General features: G+C 45.9%; 1 protein-coding gene across 2 annotated transcripts in view; it reads right to left on the bottom strand.

Moving 5' to 3' along the window:
* The window catches only part of SPDYA (speedy/RINGO cell cycle regulator family member A), a 182,092-nt gene extending 157,355 nt beyond the window's left edge, over positions 1-24,737 (bottom strand). Inside the window, exon 1 of one of the 2 annotated variants that reach the window (XM_033935976.1) lies at positions 24,645-24,737. The gene's annotated coding sequence lies outside the window, so the exon portion shown is untranslated. Of the gene's footprint in view, positions 1-21,187; positions 21,554-24,644 lie in introns of those variants that run through there. The other variant, XM_033935974.1, reaches the window with a different exon arrangement.
* Positions 24,738-26,370: the final 1,633 nt, after the last annotated feature.

Here is a 26,370-nt window from a genome sequence, read left to right as displayed (position 1 = left end):
TTCTTCCCAATGCGCATCACTTTGCATTTGTCCACATTAAATTTAATCTGCCATTTGGATGCCCAGTCTTCCAATTTCCTAAGGGCCACCTCCAATTTTTCACAATCTGCATGCATTTTAACAACTTTGAACAGTTTAGTGTCATCTGCAAATTTAATCACCTCACTCATCATTCCAATTTCCAGATCATTTAAAATAAATTATCATGGCGCTAGTGAGCACCGCAGTAAATGGCGGCGTAGTGGCTGTGCTCCGCAGCATGGACTACTAAAAAGAAATATTTACCCTCTCTTCGGAGGTCTTTACTAATATCAAATTGGCAGATGGAGCTCTTAATGATGTCGGCAACAAAAACTGGTAAACGCAAGAACGTGGAGCCGATCTCCCCGCAGAAAAACGCAGCGGCAAAAGAGGAGACTGACTCCCTGCAGTCAGTAATGGCGGAATTACGTGCCATGCGGGAGATACTGGCTGCCACTAACCAGAACACAGAAGACATCAAAACCGACCTTGCCTCTCTCACCGTTGAAATAGCGGTCTGCCGCTCTCGGATTGACACGGCAGAACAGAAAATTGAGACGAATGAGGCCAATATCAAAACGCTCCAGAGACAGTTTAAAAAAATCACCATCTTGGAACAGGAACTTGAAGACGCCCAGAATCGCTCGCGGAGGAACAACTTGCGGGTGCTGGGCGTACCGGAGGCGCGTGAAGGGAAAGATACCATCGCATTTTTGCAAATGCTCTTACCGAAGCTCCTAAATATTGAATTCAAATTTGACTTGGAAATAGACCGGGCTCATCGGTCTCCGTCCCACGTGATCGACATGCATGCCAAATATCCAAGGCCTATCATTGCCCGACTACTAAGGTATTCTCAGGTAATGGAAATCATGCGCCACGCCAAACTACATCACCCTCTTAAGTTTGAGGGTCACAACATACTCATCGTTCCTGACCTGTCTAAACAGACAGCCAAGCGACGGAAGCAGCTCATGGAATACAGGCCCAAGCTGAAGATTATCGGAGCAAAATATGGCATGTTTTATCCCGCCACTTTAAGGGTCACGGTAAACAACACTACGAAGAATTTCCATCATCCACATGAGCTGGCTGATTTTCTGGAGGTGCAAGCACCATCTTCTATTGATGTCACTTGATATTTAAACCCTCATTTTGGTATTGGTTTCTAGCTACCTGTCTGATGTTAATGACATGTTACTACAGTTTTTTACATGCACTTTCTCATGGTTTACTTGATAATTTTATCTGCCTTATGCCAAGTTATATTTTCCTCAGATGAATGATCTCCTATGAACACATTACTATGTCTCTGAGGATATCATTTTAATGTCCTGTTCAGCGTTGAGCTAGCCACTATCTGTCTTTGTGGCCTCACTATCCCTATGAATCGTTATGTTTCTCTGTTTGTCTGTTTTTTCTTAATACCTTCCTTGAAGACAGATCCTAACATGTTTGCTCTTTGCATAAGTTCAATTACAATTATTTTCTCATTTAACAGTGATATAACTGGTATGTTATCTACTAAAATGCTTTCTATCCCTTATGGATACTGGTCCTTACTGGATGCCTATTACTATTACAGACCTCATAAGGTTAGCTACTATGTCTGCCATCATAACTTTAATATCTGCATAGAATTGCCTCATGAGCCCTGGCATGAATGATTTGTTGCTATACTTATATGCTATCTGCCTATATGAGTTGTTTCATATGCTATTTGATATGTACCATTTGTGTCTCTATATTATAGCCAAACTTAAGACCCAGATAACAGCTCACTTATGCTCTATATGCTGCTTCTGCTGTTGCCTTCTGAATCGAAATGACTATTAGCTTATGTTCACTGAATGTTAAGGGCCTTAACAATCCGGTTAAACAACAAAAAATCAAAGATTATATTTCTCGAATGCAGCCTGATATTACTCTCTTACAGGAAACACACTTGAATAGCACAGACTCGACTAAATTTACTTTTCCCTGGGCTCTGCCCAGTTTATATTCTTCTGCAATAGGTAAAAAAAATGGGGTCCTACTGATAATAAAGCGTAGACAAGATATTAACTTGCTCTCTCATTCCACCGATACAGACGGCAGATGGATTGTTGCACACCTAAAGATAAATGGCATATCTTTTATGTGCCTAAATGTATACGCTCCAAATGTAGATATGCCTAGCTTTTTTGATGATTTAGCTGAACAACTATCTGCCTCCGCTGGGGAACATATCATAATAGGGGGCGATTTCAATCTTATATTAGACCCTAAGTGTGACCGCCAATCTCACGCCCGGTATAATATATCCCGGTCATGGCACAAATTACATGGACTCATTTCGCAATTTGATTTAATGGAACCCTGGAGGGTTATGCACCCTGTGGACCGGAAATTCACTTACTATTCGCCTTCGCACTCCACATATTCACGCATAGATTATTTCCTAATTAGCTCTGCTTTATCTACTTACCTTTCTGCTACCAGCATCAAGGAAATAGCGATATCAGACCACGCTGCAATACTGCTGCATTTTACCAACATATCCCAGCCTATACCAATCAAACAGTGGAGATTTAATAATTCTCTGTTGCTTGATAATGATTTTCTGACGCACGTCTCTGCTGCTATCTCAGATTTCTTTTTACTTAATAGCCCATCATCCACTAACTGGATCAATTTATGGGATTCCTTTAAGGCATATATTAGGGGTACAATAATATCAAAAGCAGCGTTCCTAAAACGTGAACGGTTGAAATTGACTGAAGAATTAGAACAAAAGATTAAACTAAACGAAGAATATCATATGGCTCATCCACATGATCTTTCTGCTTTATTACAATTGAGGGCACTTAAAGTAGAATATAACTTGCTTCTAAGTATGAAGGCATCCAACTCTTTATTGCTCAAAAATGCCTCATATTATGCGGAAAATAATCGTTGCGGACACCAATTGGCACAATATTTAAAGGGGAAACACTCCAAAACTTATGTTGCGGCCCTTACCACCGATACTAATCACACCATAACTAAATCTGAAGAAATTATCTCTCAATTTCATACTTTTTATTCTGCTCTCTACTCAACTGATAATTGTGATTTAAATGCTACAACTAAATTCTTGAGCTCTATCCCTCATGTTCCGATCTCGGAATCTGCCTACAAGGAACTATCTCAGGACATTTCATGTGAAGAAATTAAATTAGCTATTAGCCAACTAGCTAAACACAAAGCTCCTGGCCCTGACGGACTAACAGCGGAATTTTACCGTATTTTTCTACCTCAATTAATTACTCATATACATTCATTTTTTGAATTTATTATCCAATCTGGTAATATTACTGGAACTTTTACAGAAGCCACAATAATAGTACTTCCCAAACCTGGCAAGTCCCCGCTCTTAGTGACGAATTACAGACCACTTTCCCTAATCAACACAGATGCTAAGATATTTGCCAAAATTATAACTAGTTTACAAACTATAATATCTCCAGACCAAACAGGGTTCATGCCTGGACGTCTCTCCAGTGACAACACCAGATTATTGACAGACGTTATTTGTATAGCCAAGGATTTACCAGAACCTTTACTACTAATGGGACTTGACGCTGAAAAGGCCTTCGATCGTATCGAATGGAATTACATTTTTCAGGTTTTACGTTGGTATGGCTTTCCTCCTTATTTTATTTCATTGATTAAACTTTTGTATTCCGCCCCCACTACCAAATTGTACATTAATGATTTATTCTCTGCCCCTTTTCATCCTACTAGAGGCACCAGACAGGGTTGCCCACTGTCCCCTTTATTGTTTAATTTAGCTCTGGAGCCCCTACTAATAGCAATCCGTAACAACCCCAAAATAAATGGACTTTATACATTAAATACTCATGTCAAATTATCCGCATACGCCGATGACGTTCTACTCTACGCTACCCCATCATCTATCCCTCATATTCTGACTTTGATTTCCTCCTATTCGGCTATATCTGGATATAAACTCAATCAAACTAAAACCGAGATTATGCCGCTTAATTGCCCTGACATTAAAGCAGATATTGACAAATACGGATTTGTGTGGTCACCTGATAAACTTAAATATCTGGGTATTCTCTTTGGGACTTCCATTGAGAATACTTTGGATTATAACTTAGAATACTTATTATCTAAAATCAAAACTCTCACCTCACAGTGGTCCCCTTTAAAACTCACTTGGTGGGGCCGTTTAGACACCATCAAGATGATGATCGTTCCCGTTATTAACTACACTCTGTCTATGATCCCTTGCATACTTCCAAAACAGCACTATAAAAAATTAGAAAGACTATTAGTCTCTTTCCTCTGGAACGATAAAACTCCTCGAATTAGTATTCGGAAACTCAAATGTACTAAACAAAATGGAGGAGTTAACTTTCCTAGTATCTACGACTACCATCTGGCTTTCATTCTGAGGCAAAGCTCACGATGGTATGACTATGCGCAGGCTGATAATGTACCATTATGGGTATCCTTGGAACTACAGAAAGATCCTCTATTCTTAACACACGCTCCTGCTATGCATTGCCCATTGACATCTGATCACCACCCAGTGATACACTCCACACTTACTGCAGTTAGAGATTTTGATGCATTAACTGAGACCAAATGGATTACGACCCTATCTGCTCCATTATGGAACAACCCCAATTTTAAGATACAGAACAAAATGATATCATGGAAGATGTGGCAGAAACAGGGCATATGGTGCATATTACATTTATATGATGGCTTAGTATGGTATCCTTTTAAGGATATACATAGAAAATTCGACTTGCCACCATCTCAATTTTTTCGCTGGTTGCAATTGACCCATTGCATCAAAAAGGCTATGTCCATGAGTACTTATACCTCAAAATTGCCTACTTATGTAACATATTGTAATTCAATTGCATCCTCAGGTAAAGAAGCATCCAAATGGTATAAAATAATCCAAAACTATAAATACATACCAGATTTACCTACTAGGGAAGTATGGCATAGAGAACTATCCATCGTCTTAGAGGATGGTGAATGGTCAAATATTTGGATATCGACAAGTAAAGCACTTCATTCATCTTCTCTGCTTCAATCCGCTTATTTCTTGCTAAATAGAGCGTATTGGACTCCATGTAAACTAGCTAAACTTGACAACTCCAAGTCTAAGTTATGCTGGTCTTGTAAGTTGCATGAAGGCACTTTACGACATATGATATTCGATTGTCCATTACTTCACTCTTATTGGTCCCATGTATGGTCAGATATTTGTAGAATACTCCAAATTAAGGAGAAATTCACATATGCCTTGCTTATTGTTGGATCTACTACACATTGTCATATATATGCTGACCCCAAGAACTTACAACTGAGAGCTCTTCTATTACTGGCCCTAAGGATTATATTTACCAACTGGAAGAACTTTGCTGCAATATCACATGCGGCCTGGTGGTCACTTTTGAATATTATTGTCAAATATGAGTCTCTCTACGCGCAAAAGATGGGCTCCTTACACCAGTTTCATACAATTTGGGAACCGATTCTTCAATATTGCTCAACAGTTGATCATCAATGATGGACTTTCTATGGACATACATTTCTCTATGTATAAACTTGATGCCACTTCCCTTATTATATTATTTTATTTTATTTCCTTGATTTCTTTCCTTATTTCATTTACTGTATAATGGATCTGTCTTCAGCTGATACCGCAAGTATACAGACATTGTTTTCTTATCTGAAGTTATTCTGTTGAAATTATTCCTTTTGTTTGTATTGTTTGTACTCAAAAACAATAAAAAACTATTTGAACTCTAAAATAAATTATCATTGGCTTACTCTGATGATAGAATTGGCATCCATAGAACGACTTCTTTGGACATGACGTAGGGTCGTACATTTTTTTCTTGTTGGGAACCCTTTTGGACCACTCTGACGCCCAGAAACCGCAGTCATTTGCTGAATGTTTAACTTTTTCTGTTAGTGACACACTGGAATGGGGATTGTGGGTTGACTTTGGTTGGTTTTGGGTCTTTTGGGAGGGGGGGAATCAGTTCACCATGGTGAATTCTGATAAGAATGTTGGTACTCATTTTTGTGCTTTGTACACTGTGGTGTTCTGTAATTGTTTGGTTCTATTTGAAATTCAATAAAATATATTATTCCAAAAAAATTAATTAAATAGCACCGGTCCCAGTACAGACCCCTGCGGCACTCCACTGTTTACTCTCCTCCATTGAGAAAAATTTCCATTTAACCCTACCCTCCGTTTTCTATCCGATAACCAATTCCTAATCCACAACTGAACTTTGCCAACTATCCCATGACACTAATTTTCTCATGAGCCTCTCATGAGGAACTTTATCAAAAGCTTTCTGAAAATCTAGATACACTATATCAACCAGCTCACCTTTATCCACGTGTTTATTCACACTTTCAAAGAAGTCAAGCAAATTGGTGAGGCAAGATCTCCCTAGGCTGAACCCATGCTGACTCCATCTAATTAAATAATGTTTGTCTACGTGTTCCACAATTTTATTTTTTATAATTGTTTCTACCATTTTGCCCGGCACTGAAATGAGGCTTACCGGTCTGTAATTTCCCGGATCTCCCTTGGAGCCCTTTTTAGAAATCAGTGTAACATTGGTCATCCTCCATGCTTCAGGTACTACAAACGATAATAGCACTGAGGTGAACTCTAATCGAAGTGGTCTTAAGTCCAGAGTTAGATAAATGGAGAATATAGTTCAATTTAGACAATATAGAAGATGTAGAGGGATCCAAGTTATGGAAATTACACCAGGAAGTGAAGCGTGTCCATTTGAGTCGATAGCATTGCTGAGTAGAGGGTTTTCTGAAAGCAGCTATAATGGCTTGTACTGAATCAGAAAGCACAGTTACTTACCGTAACAGTTGTTATCCAGGGACAGCAGGCAGATATTCCCACACATGGGTGACGTCACGACGGAGCCCCGCAGCGGACAGCCTCGAAAGCAAACTTGCTTGAAGATCTCGAGCTTTCGAGTGCTGCATCGTGCATGCGCGCGTGCCTTCCCGCCCGAACTAGGGGGCGCATCTCCTGTGAGGATCCTCAGTTCAGATACCAAGCCAGGAAGCCAACCAGGGAAGGTGGGAGGGTTGTGGGAATATCTGCCTGCTGTCCCTGGATAACAACTGTTACGGTAAGTAACTGTGCTTTATCCCAGGACAAGCAGGCAGCATATTCCCACACATGGGTGACCTCCAAGCTAAGTAAAAAGGGAGGAGGGAAGTTGGCAATTTACGAAAAAAGATTTTGCAAAAGAGACTGGCCAAAATGGCCATCCCTCCTGGATAAAGTATCCAGACAGTAATGAGAAGTGAAAGTATGAACCGAGGACCAAGTGGCAGCCTTGCAAATTTCCTCAAGAGGTGTTGATCTGAGGAAAGCGACAGATGCCGCCATAGCTCTAACTTTGTGGCCCGTCACTCGACCCTGCAGAGAAAGACCAGCCTGAGCATAGCAGAAAGAAATACAAGCAGCCATCCAGTTGGAGATGGTACGCTTAGAGACAGGACGTCCCAACCTATTTGGATCAAAAGAGATGAAAAGTTGAGGAGATGTTCTGTGAGGTTGAGTACGTTGAAGGTAAAACGCCAACGCACGTTTATAGTCCAAAGCATGCAGAGACGCCTCACCGGGATGAGAATGCGGCTTAGGAAAAAATACCGGTAGAACAATAGATTGATTGATATGAAAATCTGACACTTTAGGTAAGAATTTTGGATGTGTACGGAGAACCACCTTGTCATGGTGAAAAACTGTGAAAGGTGGGTCCGAGACCAAAGCTTGCAACTCACTGACTCGACGAGCAGAAGTGAGGGCAATCAAGAATACAGCCTTCCAAGTAAGATATTTAAAATGAGCCAAGTCAATAGGTTCAAATGGAGGTTTCATCAGTTGAGCAAGAACAACATTAAGATCCCATACAACAGGAGGCGGTTTGACAGGTGGATGGAGATTAAAAGGCCCTTCATAAAGCGAGCAATCAGAGGATGTGCAGAGAGAGGTTTCCCATCCAAAGGCTGATGAAAAGCAGCAATCGCACTAAGATGAACTCTAATAGATGTGGATTGAAGGCCTGACTGAGATAAATGAAGCAAATAATCCAGAACTGAAGTCAAAGGGGAAGATTTCGGCTGAAGACTATGAGTGGAACACCAAGCCGAGAACCTGGTCCACTTTTGACCATAACATTGACGAGTGGACGGTTTCCTGGAAGCCAGAAATACATCCTGAACAGACTGAGAAAATCGAGAAGGATCTGTCAAGTAGAAAGGAACCAAGCCGTCAAGCGAAGAGATTGCAGGTTGGGATGAAGTAAAGACCCCTGACTCTGAGTGAGCAGAGAAGGAAAAACTGGTAGAAGAAGAGGTTCCCTGATGCTGAGTTGAAGAAGGAGAGAACCAAGGTTGTCGGGGCCACCGAGGCGCTATGAGAATCATCGTGGCATGGTCCGACTTCAGTTTGACCAGAGTTTTGAGAATCAGAGGGAATGGAGGAAATGCATAAAGAAACTGACCCCTCCAGTCCAGAAGGAACGCATCCGCCTCGAGACGAAGTGGCGAGAAAATACGGGAACAAAACAGAGGTAGTTTAAAGTTGTTGGGAGACGCAAAGAGGTCCACCTGAGGAGTTCCCCATCGAGCAAATACTTGACGAAGTGTGGGGGAGTTGAGCGTCCATTCGTGAGGCAGAAGCAGACGGCTCAATTTGTCTGCAAGGCAGTTCTGTTGACCCTGAATATAGACAGCGCGAAGGAGGATGTTGTGAGAAATCGCCCAATGCCACAAACTCAGAGCTTCCTGACAAAGGGAGTGGGAGCCCGTCCCGCCCTGTTTGTTGACATAATACATCGCTACCTGATTGTCCGTCCGAACAAGGACTACTTGGTCGTGAAGGAGGTGAAGAAAAGCTTTGAGAGCAAGAAAAATCGCTCTGAGTTCCAACAGATTGATGTGACAGCGACAATCTGTGGCGGTCCACAACCCTTGCGTACGGAGACCATCTATGTGGGCTCCCCATGCGTATTCGGACGAATCTGTTGTGAGTACTTTCTGATGAGGAAGATGGTGAAACTGCAAACCTCTGGAAAGATTGGAAGAGAGCATCCACCAGCAGAGAGACTTCTTTAATAAAGGCGTCACCGGTATATGACGAGAAGGCGGATCTAGGGCCTGTTGCCACTGAGACGCCAGGGTCCACTGAGGGATGCAAAGGTGGAGTCTTGCAAAGGCAGTCACATGTACCGTAGATGCCATATGCCCGAGGAGGACCATCATTTGGCGAGCCGTGAGAGTCGACAGGGAAGCTACGTGATGACAAAGGCGTAGGAGAGTTTCCTGACGATTGAGGGGAAGGAAAGCTCTCAAGTGAACAGAGTCCAACACAGCGCCAGTAAATTGGATCGATTGAGTTGGAACCAACTGAGATTTTGGAAAGTTGATATGAAACCCCAGACTTTGAAGAAAAGAAATAGTCTGAAGGGTCGCTTGAGTAACCCCTGGAAGAGAAGGGGCTTTGATAAGCCAATCGTCGAGGTAAGGAAAAACCTGAAGGCCCCGAACACGGAGGGCTGCAGCCACCACGACTAGACACTTGGTGAAGACCCTGAGAGAGGTCGCCAAGCCAAACGGAAGAACCCTGTATTGAAGATGAAGGTTCCCCACCTTGAACCGGAGATATTTGCGAAAATTCGGATGAACAGGAATGTGAGTATAAGCCTCTTTGAGGTCCAGTGAGCACATCCAATCTCCCTGATCCATGAGAGAGTACAAGACTGGAAGAGAAAGCATGCAAAACTTCTCTTTGACTAGAAATTTGTTGAGAGCTCGGAGATCCAGAATGGGTCGCAAATCCCCCGTCTTCTTTGGAACCAGGAAGTATCTGGAGTAAAACCCCAGATTGTGTTCGGAAGGAGGGATCTCCTCCAACGCTCGAAGGCGAAGAAGCGCCTGAGCCTCCTGAAGAAGAAGGGGGAGTTTCGAGAAACTGGAAAGACACTCTCTTGGAGGGTGATCTGGAGGCACCTGAAGTAGGCACAGAGAGTATCCCTCGCGGATGACTGTGAGGACCCAGAGGTCCGATGTAATGGTTTCCCAGACAGATGTAAAGAGGGAAAGGCGACCTCCGATGGAAAGGGAGGAGTTTGGATGCAAGGAGGTTGGAATGCTTACCACTGGACCATCAAAAAGACGGAGCGGGTTTGGTCGGAGCAGGCGTCTGGGACTTCTGAGGACGTTGCTGCTGGGGCCGTCTAGGCGGAGGCCTAGAGAAAGCTGGTGTGGACTTCATAGGGTAGCGACGAGCCGGAGGCTTGTAAGCTCTAGTCGCAGAAGGCTTCGGATTAGGACGAAGAAGAGAGGCAAAGGAGCGTTCATGCTCGGAGAGCCGTTTTGTAGCCGCCTCGATTGAGTCATCGAACAGCTCAGAACCTTGGCACGGCAGGTTCGCCAAACGATCGGGATCCATGTCCACGATTCTGAGCCATGCGAGACGGCGCATGGCCACTGCAAACGCCGAGACCCTAGAAGAAAGCTCAAAAGCATCATAAGATGCCTGCAACATGAATAGACGCAATTGAGAGAGAGATTGCAGAATTTGTTTGAATTCAGAAAGGCGTTCTCTGGGCCAGTCTGGGCAAAAAGATGACAACTGCTTCAAAAAGTAATTAAAATAAGAAGTAAAGACATAGTTATAATTCAAAATTCTATTAGTCATCATTGAATTTTGATATAGTCTGCACCCAAACTTGTCTATAGTGCGACCTTCTCACCCCGGGGGGGACTGTTGCAGACACCTTAGAAGGGTGAGCCTTCTTCAGGGACGATTCCACCACTAAAGACTGATGAGAAAGTTGTGATTTCTCAAAACCTTTGCACGGAACAGTGCGGTACCGAGACTCCAACTTAGACGGGATCGCCGTCACAGAATAAGGAGTTTCCATATTCCGCAGGAAAGTCTGCTTCAGCACCGGTGTCATGGGCAGACGCAAAGTTTCCTTTGGAGAATGGGAAAGCTCCATATCCGTCAAATATTCTGGTGTGTACTTGGAATCAGAATACAAGTCGATGTTAAGAGCCTGGCCCATATCGAAAACAAACTTCGCAAAAGAAGAAGACTTCGATGTAGAGGCTTCCTGAGGTGAGGCAGAATGAGAACGAGGCGCCACTGAAAATGATGGGGAAGCTTCGCGTGAATACTGCGAAACTGGCTCCGAATCGAGGCGCAAGGTGATGGAGGATGCTGCACTGCCAGTCAGAGGCAGAGTGATGGAGTGTTTCCACTTAAGGCTCCGAGACGGAGAAGTGCGCGGAGTGCGAGGTTTTGCAAGAGGAGACAGATCTCGAGGCAAAAGTCGCGAAGGCGGAGTCCTCGACCTGGAATGCCTCGATGAAACAGAGGAGGCAACAGTACTTTGAGAGCGAGGCACATGCTTCGAAGGGAGATCCGAAGGCTTCAAGCTCCTCGAGGAAGGGATCTTCGAAGACCTGGAACGATGCTTCGATCGAGGCAAAGACCTCTTAGAAGCTCGGTCAGGGGAAGAGTCCGAGGAGGAGACCCGAGATCGAGACCTGCGACGAGGAGACCGCCGACGAGGCACAGACTGCTGCTCAGGCTGGACTTGTGAAGACAGGGTCGAGGTCGGGACCAACTGAGCCACAATTGAGGAAATTTGCGTTGTCAAAATTGACTTCAGCATGTCCTCAAACATGGGGACAGAGACCAAGGGACTCGGAAGTATCTGGAGTAAAACCCCAGATTGTGCTCGGAAGGAGGAATCTCCTCCACTGCTCGAAGGCGAAGAAGTGCCTGAGCCTCCTGAAGAAGAAGGGGGAGTTGCGAGAAACTGGAAAGACACTCTTTTGGAGGGTGATCTGGAGGCACCTGAAGCAGGCGCAGAGAGTATCCCTCGCGGATGACTGTGAGAACCCAGAGGTCCGATATAATGGTTTCCCAGACAGATATAAAAAGGGAAAGACGACCTCCGGTGGGCAGGGAGGAGTTTGGATGCAAGGAGGTTGGAACGTTCACCACTGGACCGTCAAAAAGACGGAGCGGGTTTGGTGGGAGCGGGCGCCTGGGACTTCTGAGGGCGTTGTTGTTGAGGCCGTCTAGGTGGAGGCCGAGAGAAAGCCGGAGTGGATTTCATGGGATAGCAATGAGCAGGAGGCTTGTAAGCTCTAGTCGTAGAAGATTTCGGCTTAGGGCGAAGAAGAGAGGCAAAGGAGCGCTCATGCTCAGAGAGCTGCTTTGTAGCTGCCTCGATCGAATCATCAAAAAGTTCAGAACCTTGACAGGTTTGCTAAACGATCCTGCAAGTTGGGATCCATGTCAACAATTCTGAGCCAGGCGAGACGGCGCATGGCCACTGCAAACGCCGATACTCTAGAAGAGAGCTCAAACGCATCATAAGATGCCTGCAACATGAAAAGGCGTAATTGAGACAGAGATTGAATAATCTGTTTGAAATCTGAAAGACGCCCTCTAGGCAAGTCTGGGCAAAAATAAGACAACTGTTTCAAAAAATAATTAAAATATGAAGTAAAGACATAATTGTAATTCAAAATTTGATTAGTCATCATCGAATTTTGATACAGTCTGCGCCCAAACTTGTCCATGGTGCGACTTTCACGCCCCGGAGGGACTGTTGCAGACACCTTAGAGGGATGAGCCTTCTTAAGGGATGATTCAACCACCAAGGACTGGTGTGAAAGTTGTGATTTTTCGAAGCCCTTGCAGGGAACAGTGCGATACCGAGATTCTAGCTTCGAAGGGATAGCTGTCACAGAGTAAGGAGTTTCCATATTTCGCAGGAAAGTCTGCTTCAACACTGGAGTCATGGGCAGCCTCAAAGTTTCCTTAGGAGGATGGGACAGCTCCATATCCGCCAAGTATTCAGGCGTGTATTTAGAATCAGAGTGTAAGTCTATTTTAAGAGCCTGCCCCATGTTGAAGACAAATTTAGCAAAAGAAGAAGACTTCAAAGTTGATGCTTCTTCAGGGGAGGCAGAACGAGAGCGAGGAGCCACTGAGAACGAGGGGGAAGCCTCGCGAGAATATTGAGAGACCGGCTTCAAGTCCAGACGTAAAGTGATGGAGGATGCTCCACTCCCTGTCAGAGGCGGAGTGATCGAATGCTTCCGCTTAAGACTTCTAGACAGAGAAGTTCACGGAGTGCGAGGCTTAGAGAGAGGAGACACATCCCGAGGCAAAAACCTCGAGGGAGGAGTCTTCGACCTCGAATGCCTCGATGATACAGAGGAGGCAACTGTACTCTGAGAGCGAGGTATATGCTTCGAAGGAAGATCCGAAGGCCTCGAGCTCTTCGAGGAAGGGATCTTCGAAGACTTGGACCGATGCTTCGATTGAGGCAAAGAAAGTTTAGAAGCCCGTTCAGGAGAAGAGTCTGACGAGGAGACCCTAGTTCGAGACCTGTGTCGTGGAGACTGCCGACGAGGCTCAGACTGCTGCTCAGGCTGGACTTGCGAAGCCAGAGTCGAGGCCGGGACCAACTGAGCTACGATCAAGGAAATTTGAGTAATTAAGATCGACTTAAGCATATCCTCGAACATGGGGACAGAGACCAAGGGACTCGGAGTCACAGGAGGTCTCATGCGTTCCATGGAGGGCAACCTCGAATGTGAGTATTCCCTGGACTTGGAAGCACGTTTCGAGGATGGTCGAGAAGACGGAGTCGAACCTGGAGCCCCAGGTTGTGTGGAAATAGACTCCGTCGGCTTCTTGGGAATGGCACCTGAAAAGGAAGCAGGAGACTTACCCCCCAGAAGCCTTCGAGGCCGAGGACCCAGAGGTCTTCGAGGCCGAGGACCCAGAGGTCTTCGAGGCCGAGGCCGGTAGAGGAGGCGAGGTCGAGGGTTTAGCACTCGAAGATTGTCCCGAAGTCGAGGGCTTAGAAGACGCCTCGACCAAGGCCAAAGCTTTGTCAGGCTCCATTCGAGGAAAAAGCTCGAAGAACCTGTCACAGCGGCGCTTAAAGGCACGATTTTGAAGAGTGAGGCAGCGAAGACAATCTTCCGGGCGATGAGTCGTCCCCAAACAGAGCATACACCGACTATGGGGGTCGGTGATCGAGATTGTTCTGCCACACTGGTAACACCTTTTAAACCCGGTTACAGGCCGGGACATAGATAGGACAAAGTCCGTGTCGAGAATAAGGGAGAGAGGCCTAAGCCTCAAACCTCCCAGAACCCGACTCCACAAAGAAAGAAAAAATCAAAATTTTTTTTTTTTTAGAAAATAAACACAGCGACCGAAAAGAAAAAACTGCTCAACCGCAGTGAAGAGAAGGCACAACGCTACGGAGACAGAGTTGACAAGTCTTCTCAGCTCCGCGGAAAACGTTGAACTGAGGATCCTCACAGGAGATGCGCCCCCTAGTTCGGGCGGGAAGGCACGCGCGCATGCACTCGAAAGCTCGAGATCTTCAAGCAAGTTTGCTTTCGAGGCTGTCCGCTGCGGGGTTCCGTCAGTGACGTCACCCATGTGTGGGAATATGCTGCCTGCTTGTCCTGGGATAAAGATTAAAATCTGCTGAAGTCAGGTTCAGAGGTACCAAGCTGTTAGGTGCAGTGATTGCAGATTGGGATGTAAAAGAGATCCTTGACTCTGAGAAAATAAAGATGGAAAGATCTGTAATGGAATTGGATCCTTGACAGTCAATTGAAGTAGATGGGAGAACTACGGTTATCTGGGTCACCGAGGAGCTATCAGGATCATGGTGGCTGACTCTTGTTTGAGCATGACTAACATCTTCAGGATCATAGGGATTGGTGGAAATGCATATAGGAACTTGTGTGACCAATCAAGAAGAAATGCATCCGCTTCCAGACTATGAGGAGAGTATTGTCTGGAGCAGAACTGAGGAGTCCCCCAAAGTGAGAAGGCTTAAGACTTTGACGTTAAGAGTCCACTCGTGTGGTTGAAGAAATCTGCTGAGACTGTCAGCTAGGGAATTCTGTTTGCCTTGCACATGTATGGCTTTGAGTAATATGTTTCAAGGAATTGCCCAATTCCAAATCTGCTTGGCTTCTTGACACAAAGGAAGAGATCTCGTTCCCTCCTGCTTATTGACCTAATACATGGCTACTTCATTGATCAAACCAGGAAGACTTGGTTGGAAGGACAATCTTGAAAAGTTTTCAGGGCATTGCGAATAGCCTGCAACAGGTTGATATGAAGTGCTTTTTCTCGAGCAGACCACAACCCCTGATTCTGGAGGCCACCAGGTGAGCTCCCCATGCATACGTGGAGGCATCCGTCATGAATACTTCCTGATGTGGAGGGATGTGAAATAGCAAACCTCTACACCTTGAGACAACTAAGATTAATCGGACCATACTTTCACCAGCACCACTTCGCCCTAATTGTACAACTGATGATACTACCACAACTGGATTACTGAAACTCCATCTACATAGGACTCAATACCGCTTTAATCCACAAAATGCAACTCATTCAAAACACAGCTGGCAGATTAATCGTCAACCTAAGAAAATACGACTTGATTACAGCCTTCACCAGGCAACTGCACTGGCTACCCATCCCATCACAAATAACCTTCAAAACTTCATGCTTCATTTACCATATACTTATGGAAACTCCAAGGCTCCTCTCGTCCAACTCTTCTGCAAAGTATGGTCTACCTCCCGCAGAACCCTCAGCAGAATACTTCTAAATCTCCCCTCCAAACTATACAGCAGGGCCCAAACCAGGGAAGACTGCGAAGATCTCCAAAAGGATCTAACGCAGCTGGAAAAGTGGGCCGAAAAATGGCAGATGAGCTTCAACATGGAGAAATGCAAGGTCATGCACGTGGGGAAAAAGAACCCGATGTTCACATACAAAATGGGGGGAACACCACTAGGGGTCAGTAACCTGGAGAGAGACCTGGGAGTGATGGTAGACGCATCACTGAAGGCATCGGCGCAATGCGCCACAGCCTCTAGGAAAGCAAACAGAATGTTGGGTATCATTAAGAAGGGTATTACGACCAGGACGAAGGAAGTCATCATACCGTTGTATTGTGCAATGGTACAGCCGCATCTGGAGTACTGTGTCTAGTACTGGTCACCGTACCTCAAGAAAGACATGGCGGTACTTGAGGGAGTACAAAGAAGAGCAACTAAACTGATAAAGGGAATGGAAAATCTCCCATATACCGACAGATTGAAGCAGTTGGGACTTTTCTCCCTGGAGAAGCGAAGACTTAGAGGAGACATGATAGAAACCTTCAAGATCATGAAGGGCATAGAAAAAGTAGACAGGGACAGATTTTTCAAATTAAGGGGCACCACGAGCACAAGGGGGCACTCGGAGAAATTGAAAGGGGACAGGTTTAGAACAAACGCTAGGAAGTTCTTTTTCACTCAGAGGGTGGTGGATACATGGAACGCGCTTCCAGAGGCTGTTGTAGACAAGAAAACCTTAAATGGTTTCAAAGAAGGTTTGGATAGATTCCTAGAAGAAAAAGGGATTGAGGGGTATAGATAGGTATAGACCATTGCTCAGGCAATGGGCCTGATGGGCCGCCGCGGGAGCGGACCGCTGGGCAGGATGGACCTGTGGTCTGCCTCAGCGGAGGCAACTTCTTATGTTCTTATGTTCCACACAAAAATCTTCAATACAAACATGTTTTCCACTCCATGCTCACCTTTCTTGGTGTAAAAACTTGGAATGACCTTACTGAAGCGATCAGAACAGAACCTAACCACACCATATTCTGCAAGAAATTGAAAACTCAGCTATTTGACACTTAATCACCTGTATCCTCCCCTTCCCCTCTCCTACCCTCCTCTTCTCTTCTCCCTCCCCTCCCCCTCCATCCTCGTCCCTCTCTATAAGTCGCCTTGAGCCTACCTAGATATGAGCGACGCAGAAATAGAAGATTAGATTAGAATGATCCGGACGAGGCAGATTAGCTCAGACTGCATCTTTAATGCCTGTAGAGATTCAGAGATCAAATTCACAATAAGTGCGTGCTTGAAAAATCTGCGCACAGTAGGATTCTCCCCCAAATCAGGGGCTCTGCAGTGATCCAGATCTTGGAGAACCACCAGATCTGCCACAGCTGCGGCCACCGCAGTGACCTCCTGCAAAAGCAGAGGCATGGAAAGTGAATCTGACGCAACCATGGGCACTTCCTGCGTACCTGCCAGCACCTCCTAAGGGAGGCAAGAGAAAAGACCCTGGACCACAGTTGCAGGGGTCCCTATGACCAGCACGGAGCCCGGCGGAAGGGAGACAGGCAGAGACTTTTTTTTCCAATTATGCCTGATAAAGCATATCAACAAAATCCGGGGAATACCCATCCTCTGCGGCGGGAGCCAACCCCTGTGCTCCAGTTGGGGAATGATTTGAGGATTTACCAGGTTAATCCGAGATGCACTTGCATTTCACCGTATCGCTTGCGTACTCCCCAGGGCCTCCCGACACCATTTTTGCAGGAGTCAGGACAGAAATCGCTAGAAGACCCTCCATAGAGGTCAAAGGCACCAAATCTGGGCAAACCTCTCACCCCTCACGGGCTGCAGCACACATGGAATACAGCTGCACATCTGACAGCCATCCACCATAAATGAGGTATGAATCCATGACATCCTACCCTTGGGAGGTCATCTATGTAGTTTTCTTTCAAAAATAAAGCTGGTAAGTATAAAAAATAACTTTAAAATCAAATCTGGAAAAATCCAAGATGGCCACCGAGGGCCATATTTTGACTAAAAATAGCCCAGAAAACCCACAAAGAACCCTTAAAAATGACAATTTTAGGATTTTATGGGGAAAGTAGGGCATGCAGGGAAACCACCTAAAAACTCCTTTTTAGAGACCCCCCCCCCAAATCTCTGATTCAAGCTGTCAGTGGTACTCACAGAAACATGTGCTGACAGGAAAACACTGCAGACAGAGCTGAAACAGCCCACAGGGAGATCCTCTGCCTCAGCTTGCTGAAAAGCTGAACTTTGAATCTTCTGACTGCCCCACCAGCCTGATGTCCACAGCCAGTCATCTCCACCACCCTTGGACATGCTGCACAGCATGCCTGGTGGAGGAATACAGTCTGGCCTCAATCCTGGGCACGCCTCCACGGACTCACACAGCCTGCGCTTGATCCACTAGCGCAGTGTTTCTCAACACGCAGTACACATACCCTTGGGGGTATGCAGCCTGACCTGCGCCGCTGCCAGGGATCCCTCCCTGCCTGCCTCCTGCTGAAGCTGCTGTCAGGGATTCCTCCCTTTTGCCCGCTGCACCATCTCCACCACCGAAGCTGATCCTGTTACTTTGTTAGCGTCAGACTGGCTCCCTCCTCACCCAGCAGCACTCCATGCAGGGACGCAGGCAGCGACTCACATGCTGTGTAGCTGACCTAGAACTTTCCTCCGACGTCAGAATTGACATCAGAGGGAAGGCTTGTAGGCCAGCCACGTGCAGCGTGAGAATCGCTGCGCGCACCGTCCCTGCATGGAGTTGCTGCTGGGGGAGGATGGAGTGAGTCCAGCTCCAACAAAGTAACAGGGTCGGCTTTGGGGGTGGGGGGGTGCGGCGTGTGGGCAGGCAGGGAGGGATCCCTGGCAGCAGCTTCAGCAGGAGGCAGGCAGGGAGGAAAAGAGATGGTGCACATGGGGAAAGGAAGAAAGAGGAAAATTGGGCATAGAGAGAAAAGTGAGGTAGAGATGCATGGGGAATAGAAGGATGAGAGGGAGAAATGTTGGATATGGTAGTGGAGAGGGAACATGGAATACAGCTAAACATGAAATGCAGATATAGCACTGAAATGAAATCCATACGGACTCTGCAATAAATAGGATCTTTCATTCACACGATTTCCCTTTTGAGATGGGTCTCTAAACACAATCGTTGTTCTGTCCTCTCCTGATGACCCCTTGGAAAAGTCTTTTATCTTCTGTCTTGGTGAAACGCTCTGGGTTCCACTTTCTCTCCTCTCAATTTGTGGTTAGCTCTTCTGGTAAACCCTCCACAAGCAGAGTTCATTCAGGAGTCTTCCTCAGTAGAGAATGACACGGTGAAAAAATTGGTCCCCGTCACCGCCCCGTCCCCGTCTCACCATCCCCGTCACCGCCCCGTCCCCGTCTCACCATCCCCGTCACCGCCCTGTCCCCGTCTCACCATCCTCTTCACCGCCCCGTCACCGCCACTGCCACCCCATTCACCGCCCCGTCACCGCCACTGCAATCCCATTCACTTTTCTTTATTTACGTATAAAGGAAACATTCTTTAAAACTTTAAAACTTAGTTAAATATTAGTTAATAACTATACAAAAACAAAACACGCAGAGAAAAAATTAATTAATAAAAATTCTCAAAACTGACACATTTTGATCACTAAATTTAAAATAGTTATTTTTTATACAGTTTTTCAATCACTAATCTTCCACCACCCCTGGGGCTAGCAATGCAAAAACAAACACGACATGTACTTTAAATGCTGCCGTGATTAGCATAGTGACCGCGGCTACGGCTGCAAGTCTCCCCTCCCCCCAGCGATCACGGCAGGAGGGCACCCAACCCCTCCTGTAGACCCCCCCAACGGCCCTCCCGACAATCGCAGCAGAAGGGTACCCAACCCCTCCTGCCGGTCCTCCCAATGGCCTCCCCTAAGATCGCCGGCAGGAGGGTACCCAACCCCTCCTGCTGGACCCCCCCCCCCAACGAACCCCCCCCCCCCGGAACCCCCTTAGTCTTACTTTCCAAGTTGGACCGGACGGCTCCTCACACGTATGGCCAGCAGGCTTGCCTCCGTCCAAATGAGGCGGGCCCGCCCCTACCCTGCCCAACCCACAGGATCCTAGGGCCTGATTGGTCTAGGCACCTAAAGCCACTCCCGCTATAGGAGGGGCCTTAGGTGCTTGGGCCAATCAGGCCCTAGGATCCTGTGGGTTAGGCAGGGGAGGGGAGGGGCGGGCCCGCCTCATTTGGACGGAGGCAGGCCTGCTGGCCAGACGAGCGAGGAACTGTCCGGTCCAACTTGGAAAGTAAGACTAAGGGGGTTCCGGGGTGGGAGGGTTCGTTGGGGGGGGTCCAGCAGGAGGGGTTGGGTACCCTCCTGCCGGCGATCTTAGGGGAGGCCATTGGGAGGACCGGCAGGAGGGGTTGGGTACCCTTCTGCTGCGATTGGCAGGAAGGGTTGATCTGACAAATGAGGAGCACGGTGAAACACAGGTAAATAGCGGTTCCTAGAAGGGGGTACATTGGCCCGCGGGGACAAACCTGTTCACCGTTTCCGTGGTCGGTTAATGGCCTTGTCCCCGTCACCGCAGCGACTGCTAGTTTTCTTCCCCGTTTTCGGCGGTGACCCGCGTCTTAAATGCGGTGGCCGCGGGTAAACCGTCACCGTGTCATTCTCTATTCCTCAGTTCTAGGGCTCTGGCGAGAGAATAAGGATAACCAAAAGCCTTGATCTTATGCCTCACTTCTCTTTTATACTTTTCCCCCTCCCACTCTGGCAGAGGGGTGTACAACTCCTCCCACAGTGTTTTGCTATCCACAAGCACCTATACTCAGTGATTCCCCAAAGAATGCAGCAGTTCCTGCTCTGTAGTAGAGGCTTTTTTTTTTTTGGGGGGGGGGATATGTTTTATAATTACCAAATGACAGACCAGCATGGCTCATCCAGTCTGTCTAGGAAGGTAGCTACAGTTGTACCTCTGCCATGCCCTACAGATTTTTGGGGAGGGGTTAGGTTTGTAAAATTGTTGCTTTGCAAGTTAAACTCTTCTGTGCCTTTTCCAAAGTGTAGAAGTCATGTGTTTTCCCCAGCATTTTTGAATTCTATTGCCCCAGTAGAACGGCAAAACTCGTGGGTGCACTAGGCCCTAAAGTTGATTCTTCCTAACCTCACTTCTTTCTCTGGTCTGGCAGGATGCCCTGTACTGTATTTTGCCCGCATGTATCTAGCCCACGTGACAGCTAATATGGGTCGATTTTGGTGAGATTCTTGGACATGAACATTTTTTATCTTACCAAAATAGAGTGATATCTTAGAACTTCCAAAATAAACTGCTAAATTCATGTAAACCGTTCTTTGCTCCCCTGGGAGAACGGCATAGAAAATTAAATGAATAAATAAATAAAGCAAAATACCTGGCAAAGAAAATTGGGTTTCTTAAGAGCCCTTTGGAGTAATAGCAATTCTCACGGCAAGCCGAACATGGCACTATAGGGCCCCCGTGGTTTCGCTCGTCAGAAGCTGTACTACGCACGCGGGCCAGGGCCTCTGCCTTACAGTGTTTCCTTATCCCTCGTGCCCCTCCAGACTGAGGCGAGTCAGTTAAAACAGCAGCTGCATGTGGATTCGGAGGAAGAGCGGGATCCTGTTCTCTGAGCACGAGACGTTCCTCTGGTACTTTCGCGCGGGAATACTTGCTCGGTTTTCGCGCTTGTATTGTGAGGGATAGATAATTTTACGGCCAGCTTTCTCTCCCTGGTACCTACTTTAGGAAAGCGGTTCTATTGTAGCTGCAAACGAGTTTAAACATGTTAACTCTTCTTAGAAACGCAATCAGAGGCACCCAAACTTATGATACCTGAATCTCAGCACGCTCTACTTAATACTCTCCTTATCATTGACTTGCAATTGCTACTATCTATTTGGAAATCCTTCAAATTGTTGAATGTCCACTTCTGGTGGCAATCAGTGCTCTTACAACATAGGCGTGAATTATTGATATCCAAATCCTTGTCTCTACATACAAAAATAACTCGAAAATGGGCCATATTTGAAACATATTTGACTCCTTTATAAGCATATGTGTTTTACATTAACTTGTATGCTCGTGAGACTAGGATAATTTTGTCACTTTTTCGTCGTTCCTCTAGCCTCTGAGAGACCTTCCTCTTCTATTTCTATTTCTCTTTTTCTTTTTCTTTTGTTTTCTTGTTCCTCTTTTCTTTTCTCCTTTTCTTATTGTTATATCATATTCTTATTAAGTAGGTTGAGGAGTTAAACTATATATTATTCTTGTACTAGGTTGTATTTCTTCATCCTACATATTGTGTTACTAGTTTTGCCTAATTTGAATTTTTTATTTTGCCAACAAAACTTTTGAATAAAATTTCATGGTTAAAAAAAGAAGAAACACAACCCTAGTATTCACACATTCTTAGCAAACTAGTGTCCAGGACGAGCAGGCAGCATATTCTCAACATGTGGGTGACATCATCCACGGAGCCCCGTAGCGGAGAGCCTCACAAGCAACTTGCTTATAGAACTTCAAAGTTTGCGAGTGCCACACCGCGCATGTGCAAGTGCCTTTCCGCCCGAGTCAGGGCACGCGTCTCCTCAGTTCTTGTTTTTCCGCAGAGCTGAGAAGCACCTTTTTCTACCTCTGCTCCATTGTCCGTTGTCTTCTCACACCGCGGCTTTGTTTTTTTCTTTATTACTTTTAGTTTCAAGTCGCTGTGTGGCGCGTGTAAAAAAAAAAAGAAGACGACTTTTGTTCTTTTCTTCCAGCAACCGGCTGGGGCTGGGAGTCTTCATTTTGGCTGCGGCTGTTGTTTTCTTTCATATCCCAGCTTGTTCCAGGATTTTCGACGCTGTAGTCAGTGTAACCGTGCGGGGTTTTATCACTGTCCTACAATGTTCATGTCTTCACTATTTGAGACCCGACCACCATCCTAAGTCCTGCACCCGCTGTGCTATTTTTCAGAAGGGGCTCTTAGGACATGTCGGGTCCAGATTCAGCAACTTTTCGTGGTCATGAAACCATCTGCTGAAATGACCTCGACCCCATCAGTGGCCTCGTTGTCAAAAGACCTCAACCTCGGCCAAGCCTCCTCCCTCGGAGAAGCCCCCGAAGACAGGCAAGTATCTTTTTTCCTCTGCAGGTTCACTGGCTACGAAGCCTTCAGCCTTTCAACCAGAGTCTCAGGCAATCCAGGCAACGAGTGCAGTCGTGCCGGCATCTACGAGACCTCCTTCGAAGCATGCCTCCATTAATAGGGAATACTCATTCTCGAGGTCGCCCTCTATGGAGCGCACTGCTGCACCTTCAATACCAGTTCATTGGTATGGTGCCATCTTTCCAGGACTGGGAGCTTAGCACGGTGTTTGCTCAACATTCTCCGGCCTCGACTTGCTCCCTGCAAGCTGGTCTGAGCATATCCTCAAGTTTCAATCTGCTACGTTTCTGATCTGCTTCTGCCTTGAGGTATTCCTCTTCATCGAGGCACCTCTGTTAGAGGCAGGATTAGGATCCCTCTCTTCCTTTAAGGCTCTTATGGGAACCTTCCAGACCCTGGAAGGGTCTCGGTCTCGACCAAGCTTCCTGCAAGACAATCAGAGCATGTCCTCAAGGCACACCCTGCTTGGTCTCTGAGGCCTCCTGCCTCGTCTGAATCACTCCAGAACTCATACTCTACCAATCAAGCTTTCGAGGCAGTCAAAAAGCTTCGACCTCCTTCTGCTGTGAGGTACTCTACATCGAGGCACCTCTGTTCGAGGCAGGATTGGGATCCCTCTCTTCCTCGTCCTTTGAGGCTCTTATGGGAACCTTCTAGACCGAGGCAGGGTCTCGGCCAAGCTTCCTGCAAGGCACATCCTCCTTGGTCTCTGAGGCCTCATGCCTCGTCCTCGACTGAGTCCTTGCCTGGTCACTCCAGATCTCGTACTCTACCAATCAAGCTTTTGAGGCAGTCAAAAAGCCTCGACCTCCTGCCGCGAGGTACTCCTCTACATCGAGGCACCTCTGTTCGAGGCAGGATTGGGATCCCTCTCTTCCTCGTCCTTCGAGGCTCTTATGGGAACCTTCCAGACCCAGGCAGGGTCTCGGCCTCGACCAAGCTTCCTGCAAGCCAGTCGCAGCATTTCCTTGAGGCGCACCCTCCTTGGTCTCTGAGGTCTTGTGCCTCGTGCTCGACTGAGTCCTCGCCTGGTCAACCCAGACCTCGTACTCTAGCTGTCAAGCTTTCAAGGCAGTCATAAAGCCTCGATATGCTTCCGCCTCGAGGTACTCCTCTCCATCGAGGCACCCCTGTTTGAGGGTTCTCAGCAGATCCAGCACCATTACTTCTCATACTATGCCCTGCATTCCACTAAGAACTAGATTTAAAATATCTCTCTCTCTTCTCAGCTCCTGGACTAGTTGCTTCAAGAAGCAGTCATTTATTATATCTAGGAATTTTATCTCCCCAGTACTCCCTGATATAACATTTATCCAGTCAAGATTGGGATAATTAAAATCAAACTAATAAACAAACTCTACTCTTTTCTAGAGGCAGAGAACCCGCTGCACAACCCACAAAAAGTGGAGAAAAAGACCTCAGAGACCACAGTGCACTACTAATTTAAAAATATGCTCCAAGATATAGCAGGCACCGTTCAATCATTGGTCACAAAAAAAACCTCCACTTCATCAATTATAAGTCATTGTAATATAGTTATGTAGACAGTTTCTCTCCAAAATCTAGGACAATCACACAATAGTTCTCAATTATTATGTATAAATTGCAGGCAGAAAACACTTAACTCCAGATTATCCACCTTCAACCATCTTCTTTGTCTTGCAACAATGTCCCACAAATGCAGTCCCGACAGGAGTACCTTGTTTCTCCAAGTGTGTCTTCAGGGGAGATCTTTGAGAAAATCCAACAATGATGCTGCTTCAATGTGGCAGCTCACATTTCTGATGCCTTCATTTCAGCTGTTAGAATCATGCTGTCAAGTCGTCTTTTAGCTCTCCAACCAATCTCAGCCCCTTAGCCAGCTGTCAGAAGATTAAAAAGACGCTTGCCATTCAACTGTGAAATTTAAGCCTTTTGGCTTAATTGTCAGCAAAGAAAATATCCAGCACTGCTCTCCTTCAGGTGTTTCTTACTAATATCACCACGAACACAGGGTAGGCAATTCCGGTCCTCGAGAGCTACAGTCAGGTCAGGTTTTCAGGATATCCACAATGAATATGTATGAGATGGATTTGCATGCACTGCCTCATTGAGATGCAGATCTATCTCAAGCATATTTATTGAAAACTTGACCTGCCTATGGCTCTCGAAGACTGGAATTGCCTACCCCTGTTCTAACACCACACACTTAAACAATGAGAAGCTGTATCCTTTCTCATCACAATGTTCCACAAGCAGTTCCATCATTTCTTTTTATGTCTCACAATGCCTGTGCTCTATTAGCCTCGTTTTTAACTGTCTCGATGTTTGCCAAATATAGGGTTATCATATGGCTCCAGAAAAAGGAGGATGGATTGAGACATCCAGGTTTTACTTCCAGTGACAGCTATGGAAGTAAGGAGGACAGAGAGAGAGACATCTGGGTTTTATTTTCATTGAAAGCAATGGAAGTAAAACCTGGATGTCTCAATCCATCCTCCTTTTTCTGGAATCATATGGTAACCTTAGCCCAATATATATCAAATAACATGGGCATATTAGTGCATAAATTATATTGATAATATGCCCATGTTATTTGATAACTATTGGACCATATTTATTTATTGAGATTTATTAACCACCATGTCTGAGCTACACTGAGATCTATACATACTGTCCCTCATTCCACATGTGTCTGCTTTTCTAAGAAGGAAATTTATGGCTTCTCTGCCTCACTAGAAATAATAAAGAGCAAAATGGATTTGGACATGAAATTCCAGGGAAGGACTGAGTTGTATGAAGAATCATCTTGGTGTCACAGATCTGAGAATGGTACTTGCTTTCAGCAGTATAGCCACTAGAGGGTAATGTTGCTTTATCATTTGTTTTACTTAGCCACAGACATCTGGATCTAGCACCTGGGCATGTTTCACTGTGGGTCTTTTTAAATTCATATGATGATCGGCGCTGACAGTGCTCTTTCTCAGTTTTATTTCCAGTGTTTTCTCTCACTTGAGAGAGTTGAATTGTTAAAGCATGATTCACACATGCATGAGGAATCAATTGTACAAAACAAGCCATAGTACAACTGGCTCAGTGGAAAGACTTAGAAATATGTTAAAGAACATAAGAAGTGCCTCTGCTGGGTCAGACCAGAGGTCCATCTTGCCCAGCAGCCCGCTCAAGCTGTGGCCCACCAGGTCTAAGACCTGTATAGTAACCCTCTTATCTATACTCTCCTATCCCCTTTTCCTTCAGAAAATTGTCCAATCCCTTCTTGAATTCCAATACCTTGCCTTATCATGCCCTCTGAAAGCGCATTCCAGGTGTCCACCACCTGTTGGGTGAAGAACTTCCTAGCGTTGGTTCTAAATCTGTCCCCTTTTAGTTTTGCCGAATGCCCTCTCGTTCTTTCAAATTTCGAAAGTTTGAAGAATCTGTCCCTC

Source organism: Geotrypetes seraphini, chromosome 3, assembly GCF_902459505.1.
Source record: "Geotrypetes seraphini chromosome 3, aGeoSer1.1, whole genome shotgun sequence".
NCBI classification, from domain to species: domain Eukaryota; kingdom Metazoa; phylum Chordata; class Amphibia; order Gymnophiona; family Dermophiidae; genus Geotrypetes; species Geotrypetes seraphini.
This window is presented reverse-complemented; position numbering and strand designations above follow the sequence as displayed.